This window comes from Astyanax mexicanus, unplaced genomic scaffold (genome assembly GCF_023375975.1).
Source record: "Astyanax mexicanus isolate ESR-SI-001 unplaced genomic scaffold, AstMex3_surface scaffold_31, whole genome shotgun sequence".
Taxonomy (NCBI): Eukaryota; Metazoa; Chordata; class Actinopteri; order Characiformes; family Acestrorhamphidae; genus Astyanax; species Astyanax mexicanus.
Genome location: NW_026040041.1, coordinates 3,598,387 through 3,625,843, shown reverse-complemented (window position 1 = coordinate 3,625,843; position 27,457 = coordinate 3,598,387). Strand labels below are relative to the sequence as shown.

At 40.0% G+C, this 27,457-nt stretch overlaps 1 protein-coding gene across 1 annotated transcript in view; it reads right to left on the bottom strand.

Annotated features, from left to right (window-relative positions):
* LOC125788846 (class I histocompatibility antigen, F10 alpha chain-like) overlaps nucleotides 1–27,457 on the bottom strand; it is a 64,070-nt gene that overhangs the window by 5,625 nt on the left and 30,988 nt on the right. The window lies entirely within an intron of this gene.

Here is a 27,457-nt window from a genome sequence, read left to right as displayed (position 1 = left end):
AAATTAACTATATATGTAATGTTCAGCTTGCCCTGTATCTGATCAGCTAATCACTATTTCATTTTCAAACTGTGTTTATTAATTTAAGATCTCAGGACTTACTGTAAGCTATAATGAACAATAATTCATTTAAATAACTAGATATCTAGAAGCTGGATGTTGTGTATAGTCAGAATTTAGTACAGTACTTTATGTTTGTAGTTTAAAGCTGTTTCTTAACCCTGATCTCTGCCCTGAAATAGTGTGTTTTCCACCTGATCCAACTGATAAAACAATCCTTTACTGAGTTTACCTGTTACAATCCCTTAGCCCCCTATGGATTCTGATTTAATTATGTATATCAGCAGTTGACTAGACACATCATACCACCACTTACCTTATTAAATGCATTTAAAGCAGAGAAAGCTCTAGAATATGCAGAACAGTGGGAGTATGCAGTAGAATATTCAGTATGTAAGAACAGGGTTGAAAAACACTGCTGTAACCTGACTTCTGTTCATTTGTACTTCATAGTAGGACCACAGTAAGACCACATGTCCTGAAGTCTAACGTTTATATTAGCTTTTGCCAAAAATCACTATCAAATGTAAAATTACATTCTTTTTCATAAAAGGACACCATCATAAGCATTTAGTCGTACCACATTCAAGCCCATCATATTTATCCCTTTCATATTCAACCGTATCACATTCAGCCTCATCACATTCAACCCAGATGTAATCCTGTTACACATTTATATCCAGGAACATTTCTTGCTCTGGATTAAACCCATGTTTAGGTTTATGAATGAACTGTATCAGGTTTTATAACCTGCTCTTGAGGAAGTGATACAATATCTATTCAATGATGTGCTTCAGCTCATACCTTAGTCTGTGACATCATCACAATACAAATTCAGAAGTGCAGGAGAGGCTTTCTGAATGCAGGATGTATTAATCAGCATCATAGAGTCCTGCTTTAGAAGTAAGTGTTGATTTTTAATGTTTGGTGTTAATTACCCTGAAATAAGAAGATTAAGAATAAGAATTTTTTTAATATCTAATTCTATTTTATAGGGGTGAATTCATTTTTTCAAAGTTTTAACTAATCAGATATCATATACAATAAAAAGGTTAATTACCACAAAATCAGAAAGGAAGATTTTCATATCTAATTCTATTAATGTTATAGGTATGAATTTCTTTTTTAAAGTCTTAACTAATCAGCTATCAGATAAAATATTCAAAAAGTTAATTACCATAAAATCACAAAGGGAATTTCACATACCTATTTATGTACTTTTTATAAGGGTCAATTAAAAAATCTAAGTCTTAACTAATCAGCTATCAGATAAAATGATTAAAAAAAGTTAATTTGCCTAAAATCAGAAAGAAAGTTTTACTTACTTAATTATGCACTTTTTATAAGGCTGAATGTTTTTTTTCAAAGTCTTAACTAATCAGCTGTCAAATAATAATACAAAAGTGAAATACTATAAAATCAGAAAGGGAGTTTTACATACCTAATTATGTACTTTTATAATGCTAAATTATATTTTTCAAAGGCTTAGCTAACGAGCTATCAGATCAAATGATTAAAAAAGTTAATAAAAATGAAATCAAAAGTATGTTTTTCATATCTAATTCTATCCTTATAAAGGGGTGAATTCATTTTTTCATTTATTACATACCTAATTATGTACTTTTTATATAGCTGAATAATTTTTGTCAAAGTCTTAACTAATCAGCTATCAGATAAATTGATAACAATTATAGTTATCATAAAATCAGAAAGGGAGTTTTCCATAACTAATTCATTATTTTATTATGAAAATTTATAAAGGGTGAAATATTAAAAAAAGGCTTAACTAATTACCTAACAGATACTTTTGGGTTTTTTTTATCTAAAAGGCCCAGATCCACACACTGTCCTGTGTTCTCTCAGGATATTCAGTATGAGCAGGATTTTAAAATAAATTACACTGATAAAATACACTGGTTTTAAAGGGTCTATTAAACAAATACATGGTTTTGTATTTGAGTGCTGAGCTGTTTTAATAAAATGAAGAACCTCCATGATTCAGCAGTTTGTTCTATAGCGGATCCTGTTTGGAAGCGTCCAGTCTTCTGATTAATATCTGTGTATCAATAAATATTCTGATTGATACTTATTGATAATAATGGTGGATGGTAATAATTACTAATTAAATATTTACTGTTCTACTTTCGTTTTCTCTAATGCACACACACACACACACACACTTACCTGCGAGTGTAGAGATGAATACTGCAGGCAGTAGAAGAACACACACTGCTGTAGAGACCCCCATCTCCTCCTTCAGATCTTTAATTCAGTTTAAATTCATTAAAATCAGATTTCAGTAACTAAACTCCAGCAGATCAGCGCTGCGCTTCTTAAAAAAGATCGATCTTTAGTTTAGATTTATGAACAACTTATGAACGACAGTTTTGCGCCTGTTTACCAAAAAGCCTTCTTTATCTTCTTTATCTCCAGAGTTAGGCTCCGCCTCTTACCTGCACAGAAAACAGACCACCAGGTGAAACCTGAGCCTCCCGTTTACACCGGGGCTTCTGGAACATTCAGAGATGTATAGTAAGGAAGTAGAAATACTTCACTACTGTACTTAAGTAGTAAAAAGCTGTATCTGTACTTTACTGGAGGAGTATTTTTTTCTCCTACTTCCACTTTTACTTCACTACATATTTTTCCTGAGTTTAATGTTTTTAGTCTGATATATTTTCGCGTGCTGTCTCGTTATTTGTTACCAGGGGCGTCACCAGTTCTTTTTAGGGGTGATGATAATCTACGCTCTCTCCGCTGAGCACGCACGCGCATGTACGTACACTATATTAAACAGCGCTCTTTATTCTGCTATTGACTGACGTGATGTCCCACTCCCGATACCTCCTGTGTCCGCGTGCATTAAAATCTAAAGTATAGTATTTTACGACAAAGTGAAAAATATTTTGTATGCATTTTAATACTTAAAGGTCAAGGCTTCTAAATGTCTAGAATTAATGCATTTAATGAGTAAATATAACTGATCATAGTAAAACATCTGTAAAATCCTGTTTTTTTTTTTCAGTTAATGCTGTATTTGGTAAATTATACAGTAAAATCACCAGTGTTAAATAAACACTGTTAGCGTTAATTTAACACTGAAAGAGTGAAATATAACCCTTACATTGTGATTTGTCTTAAAAAGAGACGCTGTTCATTTATACGCTCAAACGTTTTTAATATGTTGTGGTTTTGTAAGTATTAATTCCATAACATTTTTAAATTAAAATATAATAATGTAATACAATAAAAGTAAAGTACTTTATTGTGCCTGTAATAAATCAGAATGACCATTCTGCTGTTCTGGTGTTAAATCAGAGATTAAAATATTACACTGCATGTTTTAATGCTTATAACTGAACTAATAAGCTTCACAGGAGCTTGAAACTCAAGCGGTAGATTTGTTTTAATATCTGTAAATAAATAAATATATGTATGTATATATAACGCTCTCTCCACTGAGCACGCACGTACACTATATTAACCAGCGCTCTTTATTCCCGATACCTCGTGTGTGTGTGCGTGGCCACTCATAGTCAAATAAGGTAAAAAGGTAATAATAAATAAACGATATTTCATTGGTCAGTGTGAGCAGATGCCATAAAAAAAATCCATCCTGAGTTTTGAGTGGCTTTCCACTTTTATCTGTTTAAATTAGACCATATCACGAAGCTTCAGAAGGTCTTTTTTGATAGAAATATTTTAAAATGTTGTATTTTCTTTGCCTGCTGAAACTATGTTTATGAAGCAACACCCGTGCCCCCTGTACATCATATAGTTTATGTGGGCGGGCTCCACCCACCCTAAACCTCTGATTCTAGAAGTCTGATCATTAAAATTATAAAAATGTTGTAAATCATTCTAAACCCACATTATTACTAAAGCCAGAGCGGTTTCTATACTTTTACTCAATTCTGGATGTTTAGTAATTTATATGTGTGGAAGCATTGTAACCCATAAGAACCCAGAGCCATTGACATTTTGTTCTAGAAATGGTGATTTATGAACCAGATATATGGAAGGTAAAATCTTTAGCACCCTCTAAAGCACCACACGCATTTATTTCCCCACGTTATTTAATGCTGTCTGACTTTCTTTGTTCTATCTTTGTTCTATCTTTTGATATCAATTTATTGTATGATTGAATATTAAATATTTTATTTACTCTTTATTACCACTGATCATTTATTTTAATTTTTACTTTAATACTTCCATAAAAAACATTTTAATGTTTACTGATCATAAACCAAGAATACCCCACTGTTACTTACAGTAAATCAATTATTATACCATTAAAGTATCATTACATAAATACTTATTTAAAAGACCAATACCAGGTATTTCATGTATATACAAAATCTAAAGTATATTATTTCACTACAAAGTGAAACATTATTTTTCATGCATGTAAATACTTAAACGCAAAGCCTTTTAAATGTCTAGAATTAATACATTTTAATGATTAAATATAACTGATCATAGTAAAACATTTCAGTTGGGTGAAAATTAAGCTTTAGATTTTGGACATATGGACTCCCTCAAGATTACTCTGATACAGTAAAAAAATCATACTGGGCTGTCTGATGGAGAGCCCCCTCTGATACAGTAAAAAAATCATACAGGATGTATGAAGAAGAGCCCCCTTTGATATGGTGAGGAATTCATTCTGGCTGTCTGATGGAGAGCTCCCTCTGATACAGTAAAAAAAATCCTACTGAAGAAGAGCCCCTTTTGATACAATAAAGAAATCATACTGGATGTATGATGGAGAGCCTCCTTTAATACAGTGAGGAATTCATACTGGATGTATGATGGAGAGCCTCATTTAATACAGTGATGAATTCATACTGTATGTATGATAAAGAGCCTCCTTTAATACAGTGAGGAATTCATACTGGATGTATGATGAAGAGCCTCATTTAATACAGTGATGAATTCATACTGGATGTATGATGGAGAGCCTCATTTAATACAGTGAGGAATTCATACTGGATGTATGATGGAGAGCCCCATTTATTACAGTGAGGAATTCATACTCGATGTATGATAAAGAACCCCATTTAATACAGTGATGAATTCATACTGGATGTATGATGGAGAGCCGCCTCTGTTACAGTAAAGAAATCATACCGGATGTATGTCGGAGAGCACCCTCTGATGCAGTGAGGAATTCATACTGGACCTATCATGGAGAGCCTCCTTTAATACAGTGAGGAATTCATACTGGATGTATGATAAAAAGCCTCATTTAATACATTTATGAATTCATACTGGATGTATGATGGAGAGCTCCGCTCCCTCTGATACAGTAAAGAATTCATACCGGATGTATGATGGAGAGCCCCCTCTGATACAGTGAGGAATTCATACTGGACATATGATGGAAAGTCCCCTCTAATTCAACAATTCAAGAATGAAAATGTGTTAAACTGTAAATTTTGTGTAAAATTGTTGTAAAAATCCTTATTTTAAATTAATTAAAGGCACAAATCACAGGTTTAGCATTTGTTCTTTATTACTTATCTTGAAGTCTGCATTTCAAAGCCAGATAAAAATTCTGCATTTCATCGTCAACCGCTTTATCCGTTAAGGGTTGCAGGGTGGCTGGAGCCTATCCCAGCCGGCATCAGGTGGAAGGCATCGGCCTGAACAGGCCGCCAATCCATCGCAGGGCAGACAGACACAGACAGACACACAAACCAGAGCACCCGGAGGAAACACACGCAGACACGGGGAGAACGTGCATACTCCACAGAAAGACCCGGGTCGCCCCAGCCAGGAATCAAACCCAGGCCGTCTTGCTGTGAGGCGAAAGTGCTACCCACTGCACCAACATGCCGCCCATTCTGCACCTTTCACTGAATCTCCACTTCTTTACTCATAATTTCTCACGAAAGCTGCAACAATAACAACACACCAAGTCTAATTAATAAATAGAATAAACAGAATACAGTTAATTTAATTGTACTGAATTAATACACAGAGCTGGGTACACAATTTTCATCACTGGACAAAATAAAAACCCAAAAAAATTCAGGAGACATTAAAGCACCTAAAAACGTAGCTTTTCATTTATGCGTTTGGGTAATCAGATATTTAGATAATTGTTTTTTTGTCCTTGTGTATGTGACTGTACATTTTATTCTTGGTAATATTTTCTAAAGCACTTAGTCTTTAACAATTTATTTTACTTACTTTTACTTACCAACAGTGCACAATATAAGATTAAGGATAAAAAATATATTTATTCCCTAAACTGTGTTTTTAAAGAAAAAGAGAAGAAGAATTCCTGCTTTTTATAAAACATTAAAAAGTAAAAAAAAAAAACATATTAATATTACATACTAAGTGTAAGATTAGGACTCTAGAGCTGTTCCAATATGGGTACGGTTTCCAAAACTCTGTATTTAAACAACACATCACTTTTAAATATAGAAGTAATTCTAAATGCAAATCCTACACTGTATTTTCTTTTTACCCCTGAAGTTCACTGATAGCACTTTGTTTATTGAGCTCCTTAAAACCATTTTGCTATAATGAACCCCGCCTACACGATGCGGGGAGGGGAACCGTGATTACGTTGCTTGGGGTACAGTTCAGAACAGCTTTAGACGGTTCTTAAGAGTGATAGCCTTCCTTATTCAGAATCCCTTTACCCTGTACAAATCTCCCACCTTACCAGCACCAAAGCAACCCCAGACCATCACATTACCTCCACCATGCTTAACAGATGGCGTCAGGCATTCTTCCAGCATCTTTTCATTTGTTCTGCGTCTCACAAACGTTCTTCTTTGTGATCCAAACACCTCAAACTTGGATTCATCCGTCCACAACACTTTTTTCCAGTCTTCCTCTGTCCAATGTCTGTGTTCTTTTGCCCATCTTAATCTTTTTCTTTTATTAGCCAGTCTCAGATATGGCTTTTTCTTTGCCACTCTGCCCTGAAGCCCAAAATCCCGCAGCCGCCTCTTCACTGTAGATGTTGACACTGGTGTTTTGCGGGTACTATTTAATGAAGATGCCAGTTGGGGACCTGTGAGGCGTCTGTTTCTCAAACTAGAGACTCTAATGTACTTATCTTCTTGCTTAGTTGTGCAACGCGGCCTCCCACTTCTTTTTCTACTCTGGTTAGAGCCTGTTTGTGCTGTCCTCTGAAGGGAGTAGTACACAACGTTGTAGGAAATCTTCAATTTCTGAGCAATTTCTCGCATGGAATAGCCTTCATTTCTAAGAACAAGAATAGACTGTCGAGTTTCAGATGAAAGTTCTCTTTTTCTGGCCATTTTGAGCGTTTAATTGACCCCACAAATGTGATGCTCCAGAAACTCAATCTGCTCAAAGGAAGGTCGTTTTGTAGCTTCTGTAATGAGCTAGACTGTTTTCAGGTGTGTGAACATGATTGCACAAGGGTTTTCTAATCATCAATTAGCCTTCTGAGCCAATGAGCAAACACATTGTACCATTAGAACACTGGAGTGATAGTTGCTGGAAATGGGCCTCTATACACCTATGTAGATATTGCACCAAAACCAGACATTTGCAGCTAGAATAGTCATTTACCACATTAGCAATGTACAGAGTGTATTTGTTTAAAGTTAGGACTAGTTTAAAGTTATCTTCATTGAAAAGTACAGTGCTTTTCCTTCAAAAATAAGGACGTTTCAATGTGACCCCAAACTTTTGAACGGTAGTGTATATATATAGGACCAGGGGAAGGAGCTCGGGAAATTGAGGTGTGGTTCATATCCCCATATTTTGTTAATTCCTAACAACACCAACTTTCTAAACAGGCTGTTTCTGCAGTGATGCCTCAGGGAACAGCTTGGAAAAACCCACACCTGCATACGTAGTGAGGTGTTATCTTGTGAGTAAGGTTAAACACTGGTCTGTATTGAGTGTTTATTGGACGTTCTGGTTATGATATGGTGATGAACAGCTGGAGTCAGTCCTGCAACCAGTTTCTTCTGACCAAAATCATCACCTGCTAAACAAAAAATAATATTACTCATTTTCTACATTAGTGATTTTTAAGAGCATTGTTAATCTCAGTAAAAAATTCACTGAACAGCAGCTGCTAATATAATAATATAATAATTAGTATTACCCATTGTTGGAGGAAATTCCATTGATTTACTGCATCCTCCTGTAATGAATTGAAAAACATTTATTAAACAGCAGGAGGAAAATGAAGATTAAAATATAACATTTTACTAATCAGAGTTGGTGCTTACATTTAAATATCTGAGGACAATTTTAGGACAATCTGAGTGCAATTTTGGGGTGGACTTTGTATTTTGATTCAGTGTTTATTCACTATATGAGACTCTTTTCTATATAAAAATTCAGGAATATTATTTCTCCTGATGAGGAAACAGTATTGATTAGTTGATTGTTTTTTACTCCGTGTTTAGTAAATGTTCTCTTTAAGATCAGGTGATGAACTTACCTTCTTCTGAGATCAGATCTAAAATCAGTCTGTTCTGAGCTTCTTTATCACCAGCTGATAAAGAAATAAAAAAGAGATAAATAATGTATTTCGTTATTTCATTCAGGCAGAAATGACAATATTGTTCATGTTTTTTGTGATATATAATGTAAATATACTGTAATATGTAATGTAATGTTATGTGACTGTAGCTGAATAGCAGTTAAAATAAACATTAGCAAAATCAGGAGGATTAAACAGTGAATGAGTTGATCTTCCTGTAATAAAAAGCATGTATTAAACAGACAGTCTTATTTTTACCATCATTAAACATCAGGTAATAAAGAATAAGAAAACAGGATCCAATTAAATATCGTAAATATTTATTTCTAGGCATGTCAGAATTTTTCCGTTATTTCCATTAATAACTTTATTGTAATTTAAATGCTGTACATTGCCACTGATAAAACGAAAACAGAATAACATAATTTACACTCTACTTTTAAAGAGCAATTCACTTTTAGAATATGAAATTCCACAAGGCTCTATATTAGGACCGCTATTATTTACATTATATATGCTCCCACTGGGCAAAGTTATTAGAAAACATGATGTGAATTTTTATTGTTATGCGGAATCACACGCAGCTCTTCATATCAGCCAAACCTGATGACAGAGTGAGATTAAAGAAAATCGAGGATTGTGTAGAAGATGTAAAATCATGGATGTCGCACAACTTCCTCCTATTAAATAGTGAAAAAACAGAAGTTCTCCTATTAGGCCCCAAAGCTGCTAGAAATAAATGATCAGACTTAATGCTAAATCTGGCTGACTTCTCAGCCACCCATGGTTCAGCAGCTAAAAACCTTGGAGTTATCATAGATTCAGATCTAGCATTCGATAAACACATATCTAATGTTACTAGAACAGCTTTTCTACACCTACGTAACATCGCCAAGCTAAGAAATGCCCTATCACTAGAAAATGTACTAAAACTAGAAACTTTACTAAAACTAGAACATTTACTAAAACTAGAACATTTACTAAAACTAGAAACTTTACTAAAACTAGAAACTTTACTGAAACTTGAAAATGTACTAAAACTAGAACATTTACTAAAACTAGAACATTCACTAAAACTAAAAAATTAACTAAAACTAGAACATTTACTAAAACTAGAACATTCACTAAAACTAGAACATTTACTAAAACTAAAAATGTGACCATATTAGTCCAGTCCTATCATAACTGCACTGGCTTCCAGTCAAATTCCGCATTCTCCTGTTAAAGCCCTACACAAGCTCATCACCTGAGTATTTACGAGATCTCCTATTATGAAACACCACGATTACTTAGATCTCAGGGTGCTGGTTTCTTAGTAGTTCCTATAATTCAGAGGAGCTCTGCAGGAGGAAGAGCTTTCTCTTATAAAGCTCCTCAACTCTGGAATAATCTCCCCGAATATGTTTGGGACAATCTTTAAGTCTAGACTGAAAACTTACTTTTAGCTTACGTTTAGTTTAGCTTTTGGTAATTAATGTTTTTTCCTTTAGATAAGGCTGCAGATTCAGGGGTTCATGGACAGAGGGAATTGTGGTAAATTGATTGGTGCTGATTGGTTTTAGAAGGACATGCGTCTGACGTTGGCGTGTTGATGATAATTCAGCGGGTGGTTCACTCGGTGGGAAGCCTTTCCAGGATCAGGATAAAATGAATGAACAGATTCATTTAGTCTCCATAGTAGAGCTGCTGCTATTGTGTTTTATATCAGCAGCAGCAGTAGCTTCAGGTACAGTACTAAATTCACCAAACGTCTGAGCTCATCCTGAAGCAGCTGAACCACGCCTCATTTTTCCTGCTTTTCCGCTTATTTTCCTTCTTCTGCTGTCGTTGTTGAGGAACGTCTGCTCAGCTTCCTGTAATTGGTCCGAAAGTTCGAACCATCCAGAAAAGCGCTTTCACACTGCAGGAGAACCGGACCATGGTTCAGAAGATCCGGACCGAGACCACCTCTCTTGGTCGGACCAAAATGTGGTTCTTTGGTCCGGACCGTGGTTTGCGGTCCCTTTAACACCTGCTACTTTGGTTCGGACCAAACTGAAAAATCAGAAAGTCCGGACCAAACGAGGCAGGTGTGAAAACACCCTAAGTTACCTTCTGGCTCTCTCCCTTTAGTTAGGCTGTTTTATCTGCTGAATCTGCTGGAGTCATTAGATAATCACATTCTGATAATATTTTATATTCAGTCAAAACTAATTCCATCTCTCTGCTTTCCTCCGAGTTACTGACTGCCCAGTCAGCAAAACTTTCCTACCAGACTGATCATCACCCACCACCAATCAGCTGATCATCACAGTTTATTCCACCTGCCTCAGACTAGCTGTTCACTCTATACACTACAGATCACATTCCAGTTCATGTGAACTCTAACTAGTGAGAGATTCTGTCAACAACAAATTGTACTTTTATTAAGTTTTCAACATTTCCTTAGGTTCTAAACTTACTCATTCCCTATCCCCCCTATTCCCCTTTACACTGATAACACTGCAGAAGGGAGTTGATGCTCATCTGTCTCTGCAGATAGTCAACATTTCCTCCTTTGTTTAAAATTCATTCATATGATAATTTGAAATCCCAACCAAGGTGAAGACCATCTGATAACCATCAACCCCAATGATGACACCCCCCACATACTCCTCCCTAAACCCCTACCCTTTCTCCCCCTGCTGTGTTCAAAGCAGTTTCTCCTGTATGTAAAGTCTTATTCTTAGTCAGATAGTCAGACAGTAACAGAGAGAGTAGTCAGGCGGACACAGAGAGGGAGCAACGACCATCTAAGACTGTTCCCGTGTAGATTTTCTGTCTGCTCGAGAATAAACCCAACTCAACTCTCAAGCTCCTGAATGTGACTCCTGATTCCTGAAGGCAGAATTTCTAACAACTTGGTGCCGTGACCCGGATGGCATATTTCTAACAACTTGGAGCTGTCTCCTGACTCCTGAATCGGATTCCTGAAGGCAGAATTTCTAACACTAGGAATTTTCTAACTGCTTTCATTACTGATACACCTGGATATATTAGACCTTTTAACATTCATTTAAAAGCTGTTTGATCAGTGGTGGGATCCCCCCCTCTATATGTGAGTCTTGATATTCCCAATGTTTTGTCCACCTCCAGCTCTTTCTTAACTTATTGCTGCTCTAGTGATGATTCACCATGCATAAAATAATCTTGTTACCAACAATATGTGCAATATCACCACTTATTTACATACCATTTATTTGCTTTTAATTACTGTCAGCCTATGTGAAATAACATTGATCACTATTTACTGTAAGATATGTACTCTATCTTATCTTATCTTATTTTATCTTATCTTATCCACATGTGTAAAATTACCATTGGAGCTTTGGATCTCTTCACTGTTTATGCTTCTCCCTCTTCCTAAAAACAAAATATCAGTAAGACTTTGGAGTTACAGCAGACAGAAATGATAAATTCCAGAACAATGTTTTAAGTAAGAAGTTTTGTTACCAGAGTCACGGCTGTGACATTCTAGAGGAAATTTTTTTACAATGTTAATTACATCGTAAAAAGAAATATTACAGATTAGTGAAACTTTCATTCAGTAATAAAAATGAAAAAAAAAATTATCTGTTACAGTAAATTAGTAACAGCACTAGTCTACAGTTCAGACTTATATTATAGTGAACTCCAGAGCAAATACTGCAGCAGTGCTGGAGCTGTACTTTAACTGTACTGTAGAATTAGATGAAGAAAACTCAAAAATAACTCACCTTCAACATCATACTGTTGAGCATCAGGAATAATTTCCAAAACTAAGGAAAAAATATAAGATAAAGGTTGTTACAGATGTTCTGCAGTTTTCTTGCTGGCTTTGTCAGTCTGTAATTTATACTGCTCCAAATCTCTCCATCTGTTGCGCACAGGGGTGGGTATTCCCTATTTTATAATGTGGTACCATTTTTAAATATTACAGTGGTATACAGAGAGTTGCTTCAGAAGATGTTCCGGTATGTTCACTTCCTTATAATCTCAAAACCCAATACAATTCTACACAACCAAATTCAGTATTTGTGAATATTTGTTAGACAAACTGATGGAATATGGCCTCACCTTTAACCCATTCCTCCAGTGAACACAACACACTGAGTGTGAATATTTTGAGGCCAAAAGTTAGATTAGCATTAGATTAGTTGGCAGTATAACATTCTGCCCAACACAAAACAAATGCAAGTCTGACGGCGCGTTGAGATGCTCGTTGCTATCTTACACCCCGTCAACATTATTTAACTGTCTATTTTTACGCTTTGCACACATATCGTTAAAATAGTGTCAGAGTTTAGGAATATGTTAACACCGATGGGTGTGGTGGTGTGGAAGTGAGGTAAATTTCTGGCATGTTTCTATTTTGGCGGTGGGCAGGGCTGGACTGGTAATCTGGTGGGCCGACAGTCCTCAGGGGCCGATGCTGGATTTTTTTCCTAAGAGACCAGCCCACAATATAGAGGGGGCGTCCCATTGGCCCATCTTTAATATAGACAGTGGACTGAACCAATCAGGATATAGGACGAAACCCTCTCTCTGCGTGCATGGTCCGCTCTACTCCAGCTACGTTCAGTGTTAAGCGCGTATGTTAAAGGAAAGGTAGCAGAAAGGGGTACGGAGAATTTACACGTGAAGAAACTGAAGACTCTCACTGTAGCTGCTACAAAATGTGTAAAAATCACAGCCCGCGTCCTCTGCAGCAGCAGACAGAGATGCAGGCTTGTGACGGATAAACCGAGGGACAGACTGAGCGCTACAAACAGGTAGCGTTAGTATAACACAGGGACTTTGAGGTGATGGAGTTTTTTCATGGAGATATTTGCATACTTCCCAAAATTTGGCAGCCACGCCTCCTTATTCTAATAAAATAGCAAACGGTCAAGACCGAGAAGTGTTGGATGAGCAGCAAGTGTCCATTTTAGGCTACATCATAGCATTTTAGATATTTGGGTTAAAGCTGTTTTGAAAGGTTGCATAGTAGTTTGGATTTGTAGCCTCTATGCTGTAGTTCAACATGTTTTAAATAGCACTAAAACAAGTGAAATAACAGATTTTATAAGTGATAGGTAAAAGCTTTGCAATTTAAGCATGACTAAAGTAAGTGTAAAAAAAGTATAAAAGTATTATTTAAATAAAAAGTAATATTAGCAAAAGTTATACCCACACTGAATAAGAGTGAAACAGTGTTAGACATAGTCGTGTTGCATGAATTCATAAAGCAGCCCTGTTTGTAGCCTGATACAAATACATGTTATGGCTGTTTAAAGGAAGAAGCACCTTTAACCTGAAGGATTAGAACTGAGCTGTTATATCAGAGAAATTCAGAAAATACATATTAGAGATAATTCAATAAAAGGATGAAAAATCAACTAAATGGTGGAGATAATAACAGACACTAAACTAGTGCTGGGCGGTATGACCAAAAATGCATATCACAGTATATTTAAAGAGTCTGACGGTTTCACAGTATATCACAGTATTTTTATTATTAATTATTTATATATTTTTTGCATGACTGGGCTTTTATATAGGCTGTGACTTACTCTACTGTTTGGAGTTCATGTAATATAAAACACTAAGGTCTTAAATTTAGGCTTTGATTACTAATGGGTTTACTTTGCCCCACAAAATTACACAATATATGAGGTAATCAAACTTTATTAACAGCTATAGAATGTAAACAACAGATCTTAAAAAGAGATACACCAGCAACTTTAACACGGTTTCCTTTACAAAACAAAATATTTTAATAAATCATTTAAGCGGAAGCGGAAAAAAACAAAGGTGGGGGGCTCGTGCTGTTTGTGAACACACCTCTCCCCCCTCTGGGAAAATCTGACCATAACCTGATCTACCTGCAGTCCCAGTACAATCCCCAGGTCCGTAGACAACCTGCATCTACACACTCCTTCAGGAAATGGTCTCCTGGTGCTGAAGCAGCTCTCAGGTTTTAAATCCACTGAATGGAGTGTATTGCAGGAGCCATACGGGGGGGACATAGCATTTATTATGCTAAAGAAGGGACTAGCCAGTGTGCTTGGACCACACAAGTACCTTACAGAGGACTACAAGTACCAGGTGCTGCTAGACCTCCTCAAACTGCCAAGTGCCTACCAGGTGGAAAAGAGGTATGTAAATGACCTAACAATACACAAGCGCAATGCAAGCTCTTGACCAGCGATATGGTCAGCCACGGCAGCTTGTTCAAGGAGAGCTGAAAGCCATCCTTAACTCCCCCCGATCAAGCCAGGTCATGCGCAAGCCATGGAAGATTTCTCATCAGCCGTTAGTACCCTGGTGGGTCTGCTGAGTACAATGAACGGTCCCTCACAAGCAGAGTTAAAATGTGGTTCTCACGTAGACACACTACTTAGTAAATTGCCTGCCAACTACAGAGACCGCTTTGCTGAACATTGTATTGCAGGAGCCATACGGGGGGGACATAGAGGGGATTACACACTGCATGACGGACTACATGAACTTTTGCATGGACATTGTTGTTCCTGTGAAAACTGTGCGTTGTTTTGCTAACAACAAGCCCTGGATAACCAGCAATGTTAAAGGCCTTCTAAACAAGGAGAAAAGGGCCTTTAAAGATAACAACCAGGAGGAGCTTAGGAGCGTACAGAGGGAGCTCAAAGTCCATTTGCGAGAGGCCAAGGAGTCCTACAGGAAGAAGGTGGAGCAGAAGCTGAGGGAAAATGACATGAGGGAGGTATGGAATGGAATGAAGACAATCACTGGCTGTAAGCAGAGGATGGACAGTGCTGCAGATGGTGAAGTAGAGAGAGCCAATGAGTTCAACACCTTCTACAACCGGTTTGACTGCCCTGTTCAAGACCCTACAGCTCTGGCTGACACCTCCTCCACACCCCCCCTCATCTCATCAAGCAACTCAGCCCCCGCTCCCCCCTCATCCCCGCACTCAGCTGTCCTGACCACCAGCATCACTGTAGCCCCCCCCCCCCCCTCCTCCCCCTCTGCACACCTTCACTGCTGACCAGGTTAGAGGTGAACTAAGGAGACTCCACCCAAGAAAGGCAGCTGGGCCAGACAAAGTGTGTCCCAGACTACTGAGGTCCTGTGCAGCTGAGCTGGGGGCTCCCCTGCAGCACATCTTCAACCTGAGTCTGCGTTTGGGGAGGGTCCCCACACTGTGGAAGACATCATGCCTGGTTCCAGTTCCCATATTTTTTTATATATTTTTGTATATTTATGTATATATTTTTAAATCTCAGTTTAGAATCTTATAAGTTTTATATTTCTTCCCCATTCCCACAGTGCCCCGCACCCTGTGATCATTATGCTTATTTGGCGGTGTACTAGTGATTCACAGAATACTAGTGATACACAGGATACTAGTGATACACAGAACAATGAGACTCATTGTAATTTTCTAATACTGGCCTCTTTGACTACTGAATATATGAACACTGAACACTATGAACACTATGAACAATATGAACAATATGAACACTACGAATATGAACACTGATTTATTTTTACAATTACTTACAGATAAAGAACACTAAAGAACTGCACTACAATTTAACATAATCAGTGTAAAACTGGGTACAATATAATAATGTAAACGTAAACCACACTGTCTGTATTATATCACAACATTTTAGAGTAATGAAACCATAGTGACACTTACCCTGTGCACTGAGGTCCTGAGGACCAGCATAGATGACCTGCCCATGTCCTGCACCACCTGAAATACAAATAAAATAAATACATTTAAATGAATCAATCAATAATACACATGTAAACTGTGGAAATTTCCCTGCTGGACTTGGGTGCCTGCGTCACGCAAGGCTTATGCGCATGCACAAACAACCTCCACTTCCTTTCTGCTGCTAGCCTCTGACACGATTAGAGCTGCTCCCGTTTGTGTTTAATGTACTAACACATTTCAGTTGTGTTGCTGTGTGCGTTCATGACAATGTAAGTACAGATTACTATGTTTATAGTTGTATTTTACTTACCCACGTTTGCATGCTGTGCCTAGTCACGTTGTATTCCACTAGGTTTGCCATGAAAGCACTAGTTAATTACTCCAGCACTTTCCCGTGCTGTTTGCGTTCTTGAGGATCTGTGCTACATTTGTTGTGTTAGAGCGCCCACCAGTGGTGTAATCCAGAAACACAATGTAACTGATATTGCTCATTGAAATCCTATTTCTATTATCCTATTATTTCTGGTTTATGCTTAAGGACAATTGCTCTCTATATTATTGAGATGTTTCTCTGAGTTTATTTACAAACTATAATTGCTTTTTCTGTATTTTATTTTACAGAAACCACACACACACATTCACACACCTGGTTGTACTATGTTGAACAGCTGAGACTGGAATCAAAATAAAGGACCTTTCTAGAAAAATCCTGAGGTTGTAGCTGCTCTCTTACCGGAGTACATAGCCAGCTTGGGTGGCACCATCTAGTAACGCACATAGCATTCACAAGTGGTCCTTCGAGCCGGATCGTTACCCTTCTGCTGTGCTATGGCAACCTACAGAGAACATGAGAAGGAACCAGATGTTCGGGCACGTCCCAGTCGAGTACGGCAGCTCCCAGGCTACCTTACCGACTTTGAGCTCAGCTACCCAACTAAACATCCACTTCCACTGGACGGTTCCTTCAACCAGACCACTGACTAATTCCAACCTGGGCATCAGACACAGGCTGACTTCCCCATGCCTGACCAAGGTATATACAGGGCTCAGAAGGAAGAAAGATGGAGATGTCTGGAGGCACAATACAAAAATATGAGTCAAAGGTTGGAGGACCTGCAGATTACAATAGACAGTACCAAACATACATCTTACCCACAAAGCTGCCCAGTATATCCTCCACCTTACTGTCCCTATCCACAACATTACTCCAGTTTGCCACGGCTAGAACTAGGTAGCCCAATAGCTAATCGCTGTTCAACCCCAGTTCTCAATGCCCCAAGGAACACTACCACAGCTGGCAAGGAGCTCCCTGAAAAGTCAGCATCATTGTTGGGTAGAGAGCTAGACCTGGCAACACAGACAGGAGAACAACATGGGCAAGACCATTCCACAAGTACAATGCCAAACATCCAGACCAGGTCCTGCTCAGAACACTGTCCCAGACCCAGTGTCTGCAGCACAGCGGACAAGACAGCTCAGTACCCTATTCCTCCACCACTACAATACCAGCATTACCCACTGTACTCTACTTATCCTACTTACCCACCAGGAGGGTACTACCCACCGTATGTTCCACCTCCACCAGCCCAAGCAATGCCCATGACACCGCCAGCTGCACCTTGCTTCAGTCATCCTGCCATCAGGTCCTTCTGCCCCTGGCATCCTGGAAATGGCCATTGCTTCTTCATATGGCATTCCAAAGCCTAAACTCACTGCATTCAGTTCTGGTAAGGAGAGTGACTTTATTATGCTAAAGAAGGGACTAGCCAGTGTACTTGGACCACACAAGTACCTTACAGAGGACTACAAGTACCAGGTGCTGCTAGACCTCCTCAAACTGCCAAGTGCCTACCAGGTGGAAAAGAGGTATGTAAATGACCTAACAATACACAAGCGCAATGCAAGCTCTTGACCAGCGATATGGTCAGCCACGGCAGCTTGTTCAAGGAGAGCTGAAAGCCATCCTTAACTCCCCCCGATCAAGCCAGGTCATGCGCAAGCCATGGAAGATTTCTCATCAGCCGTTAGTACCCTGGTGGGTCTGCTGAGTACAATGAACGGTCCCTCACAAGCAGAGTTAAAATGTGGTTCTCACGTAGACACACTACTTAGTAAATTGCCTGCCAACTACAGAGACCGCTTTGCTGAACATTGCTTATCACAGGGAATTATCCACAGCGGTACCGACTCTCTGACTTTGCTGAGTGGCTAGAGAAGAAGGTGCAGGCCATCCTGGTGTCAAAGCGGGTGACTGATTCCTGGGTGAACCCTACACTGACCGAACGTAAGGACAAGATTACAAAGCTCCAGAGGTCCAAATCAGCAAGCATCTACATAACCAACAGACCAGAGACATCAGAGACCCCTCAGAGTCCCAAGATGTCTTCAGCAAGTTCCAAGCCAGGTCAGACCTCTAAGAAGCGAGATCCCTTTAAGCCATACTGCCCTTCCTGCTCTAAACAGGAACATTATCTCAATGCCTGTAATGAGTTTGCTAAACTTAACACTGCTGAGAAAACCAGCTGGATAAAGGAGATGGGTAAATGCTGGAGATGTGGGCGTGGACATAAACCAGATAATTGTACTCTAAAGAAGCCATGCTCCAGCTGCAAAGAGCAACATCTGCTGGTCCTGCACAAGGTGGCCCTTAAAGCCAACCAGAGCATTCTTACTGTTAGCACCTCTTCTAGCATGGTGTACATTGGACAGGCTAATCACTCCAGTCGTGTCATGTTAAAAGTCGTCCCAGTTCGGCTGCACAGCAAAGGCAAGATCCAGGACATGTATGCTGTACTAGACGATGGCTCCGAAAGAACCATTATTCTTCCAGGTGCTGCCAAACATCTCGGTCTATACAAAAGGGAAGAAGTGCTACCTCTTAAGACCATCAGGCAGGATGTTGTAAAGCTCAAAGGTGCATCCGTATCATTTGAGGTGTCACCTCAGGCTAACACAAAGGTGAAATATCAAATTCATCATGCATTCACTGCTGATGAGCTGAGCCTCGCTGAGCAGTCATGCCCTGCAGAATCACTCAAAAGAAGGTATGAGTACCTTAGCAAAGCACCAATACATGGATTTTCTAGAGTGCAACCTATGCTCCTAATTGGTTTGGACCATTCACATTTAATCATTCCAGTGTGCCCAGTACAGATGGGACCTCCAGGCCCCATAGCAGTATGCACTTTGCTAGGCAGGGCTACACAGGGCCCAACCAACTTTCTACAGAATTCCACAAGGGAGACTTCCTGCCTACATGCGGTGTTCCGTCTCCTCCCCAGGAGCTATATCAGCACATGGAAAGGCTCTGGCAGCTGGACACACTTCCATATAGACCAGAAAAGGAGGTAACCCGCTCCAAGCATGATCAAATAGCCCTCACCACATTGGAAAGGCAAACCACTCGTGTCACAGTAAATGGGGTAGCCCGCTATGCCACACCTCTTCTCCGAAAGCCCGCAACACTCAAGCTACATGCTCCTCCATCAGCAGTGATGTCCCTCCTAAAAGCTACTGAAGGACGTCTGGCCAGAAACCCAGATCTGGTAAAGGTCTACAATGAGGAGATACACAAGCTCGAAGAAGCTGGCTACATTGTGAAGATCAGTAATGAAGAGGCCAATCAGTCTGTGGAGTCTTGGTATATCCCTCATCACATTGTTCATCACAATGAAAAGGCCAGAGTGGTATTTAACTGCTCTTTCAAATACCAACAAGTTGCCATGAATGATATCCTTCTTCCAGGACCTAATGTTGGCTCTCCATTGCTAGGTGTGGTCCTTAGGTTCAGGGAGCATCCAATCGCCATAAGCGGAGATATCCGTGGAATGTTCCATCAAATCAGGTTACTTCCTGAGGACCTACCCCTTCTCTGCTTCCTTTGGTGGGACATGGAGAGAGAGCGCAACCCTGATATCTACGAATGGCATGTCCTGCCCTTTGGTACCACCTGCAGCCCTTGCTGTGCTATGTACGCACTTCAAAGACACGTCAAGGAGAACAGCACTGGCAACAAGGAGGTACTGAATTCCGCCACTAATGCCTTTTATGTTGACAATTGTCTTCAATCTTTCCGATCCCCAGCACAGGCACGACAGCTTATAGACCAGATGAGAGTCCTGCTCGCTGATGGTGGATTTGACAAAAGGCAGTGGGCGAGTAACAAAACAGAGGTCATAGCTCACCTCCCCCCAGAAGCAAGGTCCCAGGGCTGTCAACTATGGCTGACTGCTGACAAGGCTGACCCTCAGGAATCAACATTAGGTCTCCGGTGGCACTGTCCATCCGACACACTTGGTTACAAACACCGCCAGGTTGCAATTGGTAAGCCCACACTGAGGCATATATGTCGGGTGCTGGCTAGTCAATACGACCCACTCGGATATATCATACCCTACACCACGCGGGCTAAGGTGTTGATTCAAGCACTTTGGAGAAATGAGCAGGGTTGGGATGAGCCCATCAGTGGTAAACTTCTCTCCACGTGGGAGACATGGGAAAGTGAACTTTCTCACCTCCAGCACATTACCATGCCCCGCTGCTATCTGCCAGCCAGTGTGGATCCAGATGTGTCCTCTGCAGATATGCACATTTTTTTGTGACGGCTCAGAGCGGGCATATGGCTCTGTATCCTACCTGCGTACTGAAGACACTGAAGGCAAGGTACATGTGTCTTTTGTCATGGCCAGGTCCCGCGTTGCTCCCCGGAGGCAGCTTTCCATACCCCCTTTGGAACTTTGTGCTGCACTGACTGGAGCTCAGTTAGCCAAACTCTTACATTCTGAGCTCACCCTACCAATACGGCAGACCATTATGTGGTCAGACTCTACAACTGTTCTCAGCTGGATTCGGTCTGACTCATCTCAGTAAAAAGTATTTGTTGGGACCCGGATCACTGAAATACAGGAGCTTGTCGATGCTAGCGACTGGAGGTATGTTCCCTCTGATCAAAACCCTGCAGATGACATCACACAGGGAAAACCTCTGCATCAGCTGACACAGTCTACCTGCTGGACTAGCGGACCTGATTTCCTATATGATCATCCTGCTCACTGGCCACCTAACCCTGTGGTGCAGCTAGACAACTCAGATGAACTGCGGCCAGCTCAGTGTCACCAACACATTATCACCTGACCCAGCAACGTACAATACCTGGTCTGACCTGTTGCAGGATACATACAAATCTCTTCATGGAGAGACATCATCCCCTAAGTCTGCCTCAGATCTTTTAGACACTGAGGTAACCCTCCTTAGGCAAGCACAGAATGACAGCTTCCCTGAGGAGATCAATGCCCTGCAACATTCTCACCCTGTCCGTCCTACCAGTCGCATTAGCTCCCTTTCACCAGAATATGACAACACTTTGGGCCTTATTCGAGTTGGTGGTCATCTCCGCAAAGCAGAAAATCTACCTGAGGACACTGTTCACCCTATTGTTCTTGCGCCTGAACACCCCATCACTCACCTGCTTGTGCGAGACTATGATAAGCGTTTAATGCACGCAGGCCCTGAGAGAGTCTTTGCGGAGATCCGAAGAACTTATTGGATCCTCAGAGGCCGTCAAACCATCAAGAAACTCCAGCGGAACTGTGTAGAGTGCCGCAAGTGGCAGAGTAAACCAGTAATCCCCAAAATGGCTGATCTTCCAGATGCAAGACTCCGACTCAATAAACCCCCCTTCCATTTCACAATACTTGTATTATTAATTATTTATATATTTTTTGCATGACTGGGCTTTTATATAGGCTGTGACTTACTCTACTGTTTGGAGTACATGTAATATAAAACACTAAGGTCTTAAATTTAGGCTTTGATTACTAATGGGTTTACTTTGCCCCACAAAATTACACAATATATGAGGTAATCAAACTTTATTAACAGCTATAGAATGTAAACAACAGATCTTAAAAAGAGATACACCAGCAACTTTAACACGGTTTCCTTTACAAAACAAAATATTTTAATAAATCATTTAAGCCATTAGAACCAGTATTAAAATCAGAGACCCCAAACGGAGCGGAAAAACCAAAGGTGGGGGGCTCATGTTTTTTGTGAACACACCTCTCCCCCCTCTGGGAAAATCTGACCATAACCTGATCTACCAGCAGTCCCAGTACAATCCCCAGGTCCGTAGACAACCTGCATCTACACACTCCTTCAGGAAATGGTCTCCTGGTGCTGAAGCAGCTCTCAGGTTTTAAATCCACTGAATGGAGTGTATTGCAGGAGCCATACGGGGGGGGACATTGTAGCCCCCCCCCTCCTCCTCCCCCTCTGCACACCTTCACTGCTGACCAGGTTAGAGGTGAACTAAGGAGACTCCACCCAAGAAAGGCAGCTGGGCCAGACAAAGTGTGTCCCAGACTACTGAGGTCCTGTGCAGCTGAGCTGGGGGCTCCCCTGCAGCACATCTTCAACCTGAGTCTGCGTTTGGGGAGGGTCCCCACACTGTGGAAGACATCATGCCTGGTTCCAGTTCCCATATTTTGTATATTTATGTATATATTTTTAAATCTCTGTTTAGAATCTTATAGATTAGAGTTTTATATTTCTTCCCCATTCCCACAGTCCCCGCGGTGTACTAGTGATTCACAGAATACTAGTGATACACAGGATACTAGTGATACACAGGACAATGTGACTCATTGTAATTTTCTACTACTGGCCTCTTTGACTACTGAATATATGAACACTGAACACTATGAACAATATGAACAATATGAAACACTACGAATATGAACACTGATTTATTTTTACAATTACTTACAGATAAAGAACACTAAAGAACTGCACTACAATTTAACATAATCAGTGTAAAACTGGGTACAATATAATAATGTAAACGTAAACCACACTGTCTGTATTATATCACAACATTTTAGAGTAATGAAACCATAGTGACACTTACCCTGTGCACTGAAGTCCTGAGGACCAGCATAGATGACCTGCCCACGTCCTGCACCACCTGAAATACAAATAAAATAAATACATTTAAATTAATCAATCAATAATACACAACTGAATCTGTTAATGAAATACACTTAAACAACATAATGTAGCTCAGAGGCAACTACACTTCTGTGAAATGAACCTGTCCAGTTAGGAAGCAACACTGATTATGAATCAGTTTCACCTGCTGTAGTGTAAATGGAACAGACAACAGGTAGAAATAAGAGGCAATCAGCGAAAACAACCCCTATAAAGGAGTGGTTCTGCAGGTGGTGACCACAGACCTTTCCTCTGTTCTCATCCTTTCTGGCTGATATTTTGGTCACTTTTGCATTTTGTCAGTTCTATCACCACAGAGGTAGCATGAGGTGGAGTCTCCACCCCCCAGAACTGTCTCAGGTAGTGCAGCTCATCCAGGACAGCATAGTGTCCAGTGCATGGAGCAGACAGGCCAGTACACCAGGAGACGTGGAGGAGGCTGTAGGAGGGCAACAACCCAGCATCAGGACCACTACCTCCTCCTTTGTGCAGGGAGGAACAGGAGGAGCAGTGCAAGAGTCCTGCAAAATGACCTCCAGCAGGACACATAATATCCATGTTTCTGCTCAAACTGTCAGAAACAGACTTCATGAGGGTGGTATGAGGGCCTGACGTCCACAAGTGGGGCTTGTGGTTACAGCCCAACACCGTGCAGGATTATTGGCATTTGCCAGAGAACACCAGGATTGGCAGATTCACCACTGGTGCCCTGTGCTCTTCACGGATGAGAGCAGGTTCACACTGAGCACATGTAACAGACGTGACAGAGTCTGGAGACGCCGTGGAGAACGACGTTCTGCTGCTGCAACATCCTCCAGCATGACCGGTTTGGCAGTGGGTCAGTTATGGTGTGGGGAGGCATTTCTTTGGGGGGCTGCACAGACCTTCATGTGCTCTCCAGAAGGAATCCTGACTGCAGTTAGGTACCAGGATGCAAGGGCGTAGGAGTGGGCTTGATATTGGGGGGGACACATTTGTGAAAATGAACCAAAGCCCAGCCTTTGTGGACTTATTTTTTATCACAAATAATCATTTTTTCTGTATTTTGTTTATAATTAGAGACATCCAAGAAAAGGTGACTTTACAACCTAAACATGTTACTCCACATTACACTTACTGGTGTTAGAAAAAAATGATGCGTGCAATGTCTGAATTATATACTTAGCACAAAAACTGATTAGTTATCACCTAATATTTAAAAGAATATAACATATTTGGTTTTTATTATTATTATTATTATTATTATTATTATTATTATTATTATTATTATTATTATTATGTATTGTATGTCAATTCTGTTGTATATTTACATTTTCTCCACTTTGGGTCCTGCGCTTTTATTTTTTTTCTACTGAGAGAATGTAACTTTACGTTTCATAGAGATTTTTGGCAGAAGTTAATATAAACGTCAGGACATGTGGTCTTACTGTTAACTACATATGAACAGAAGTCAGGTTAGATCAGTGTTTCTTAACCCTGTTCTTACATATTCTACTGAATATTAACACTGTTCTGCATATTCTACAGCTTCCTCTGCTTTAAAGGCATTTAATAGAGTAAGTGGTGGTATGATGTGTTTAATACACTGCTGGATACATGATTAATTTAGGCTCTATAGGGGGCTAAAGGATTTTAACAGGTAAATTCAGTAAATGACTGTTTATTAGCTGATCAGCTGGATCAGGTGGAAAACACAATTTTAGGGCAGAGATCAGGGTTAAGAAACTGCTTTAAACTACCAACTTAAAGTACTGTACTAAATTCTGGCTATCCTCTACATCCAGCTTCTAGATAACTAGTTATTTAAATTAATTTTCGTTCATTATAGCTCACAGTAAGTCCTGTAATCCTTAATTAATAAACACAGTTTGAAAATGAAATAGTGATTAGCTGATCAGGTACATCAGGGCAAGCTGAACATTACATATAGAGTTTATTTTTTTCTTAAACCTTAACTTCCTGTCTAGCTAATTCCAAAGTTAAGCTAATTTACTAACACAGCTGCAGTTTATGAATCACAGTGAGTTTAATCTGTGTGCTGATTCAGAGACGTGTATTTTTAACCAGCTATCAGAAACATATCATCACAGTTTACGTGGTTAGCCTATCGTTACCTTTCTTTTAGAAAAATCTCCGTATATCCAGATCTGTTTTAAAATCAGCTGAAGCTGCTGCGTGTCTCGAGGGGGCGGGGCTTCCCCCAACAGCACACTGCCTCTCCTCCGCGCGCTGCAAAACCAGCAAGCTGATTGGCTGTTTTTTCCTGAGAGGCGGAACTTAATTCCTGAACCGGCTCCGTGATTGGTCCGGTCTGTCTCCTCATTAACAGTACTGCTGAGCTGAGCGAAACGATATCATTTTTGGGGGGGACAAATCCACCTGTTTCTGATATTGGGTGGGACATATCTGGACTGACCCCACCCGTTCCCCAGACCTGAATCCAATCCAGCACATCTGGAACATCATGTATCGTTCCATCCACCGACATCACACTGCACCACAGACTGTGCAGGAGTTACTGATGCTTTAATCCAGGTCTGGGTGGAGATTCCTCATGAGAACATCCTCCACCTCATCAGGAGCAGCCCAGGTGTTGTAGAGAGGTCATACAGGCACATGGAGCCACACACACTACTGAACCTCATTTACACTTGTCTTGAGGACATTACATCAAAGTTGGATCAGCCTGTAATGTGTTTTTTCCACTTTGATTTTGAGTTTGATTCCAAATCCAGACCTCCATGGGATAATAATTTGGATTTACATTACGCATTCCACTATGTAATTTTAATTTTAAGTGATAAACCAACACAAAGTAGCACATAACTGTGAAGTGGAGCGAAAATGTTTTTCATATTTTTAATCAAAGAAGTGTGGTTTGCAGACTAAAGGCTGTCAGGTCTGGCGCTCCTGACTCTCCCACATTCAGCGCTGCAGACGATCTCTAGTCTCCCAACTACACTTCCCAGAACACACCACACTCTGACATCACGCACTCACCTGATCACCTGCCACCACCCGGAAGCCCTGAATATTGATTATCCACACTATAAAAACCCCCTTCACTTACACTCTGTGCCGAGTAATTGATTGGTTAGCCCTCATTACAAAGCGTATTCTTGATATTCCTATTTTGATTTCCTGGTTTTGACTCTCTGGACTGTTATTCCTCGATTCTGATTTTTGCCTTCTCCCTATTGTTGGAACTCTTTGTATTACTTGGACTGTTAACGCTACTGATTTGGATTACCTCTGGTTTTTGCCTCCCCGTGTATGAACTCTGGACTGTCCCTCACTCTGGTTTGTGCTATTCCTCTCTGGTTGTTGTTTGCTCCCGCTGACCTTATTTTTCAGTCTGACTACCCTGTTATTGTTATTATATCTGCTCTGTTTAATAAATATTCCTTTATACTGCATCTGCGCTTGTCTGAGTGTATCTGAGCATTACAAAGGCAAATCCCTATGTGTGGTGGAAATTTAACACTGCTGAATCACCCTGAACACACCATCTGTGGGGATGCTTTTCTTCAGCAGGGACAGATTTAGGAAGCTGGTCAGAGTTGATGGAGGGAAGATGGATAGAGATAAATAAATACAGCACAATCCTGGAAGAAGAAAAGCTGTTGGAGGCTGTAAAAGACTTGAGATCTTCCAGCAAGACGATGACCCTGAACATACAGCCAGAGCTACAGTGGAGCTGTAATGATTTAGATCAGAGAATATTCATGTGTTAGAATGATCCAGTCTTTAATCTTATTGATCTTCTGTGGAGAGACATGAAAACTGCTGTTCACAGACCAACACTCTCCATCCAACCTGACTGATCTTCAGCTGATTTATGAAGAAGAACGGAGCAAAATCTCTACAGTCTCTAGATGATCAAAGCTGGTAGAGACAAACCCCAAAAGACCTGCAGCTGTAACTGTAGTGAAAGGTGGCTCTACTAAGTGTTGATATAGGGGGATGAATACTTTTGCACATAATACTTTTCAGATTTTTCATGTTAATGTTCATTAATCGTTTTTATACTATGGTGGAGACACCAGAAAGCTTTAACCTTGGTTCCATCATATATTTACTGCCTTTCTGTATAAGAGTTTATGTTTGTAGAGACTAAGGGAGTTAATGGTGTGAGTGGTGATCAGTGGTGATCAGTTTTTAATATTAACTCTTATATTTCTCTTTAAACAGAATCTGTACAGAAACACTTATACTCACCCATCCACCTCCTCATCCTC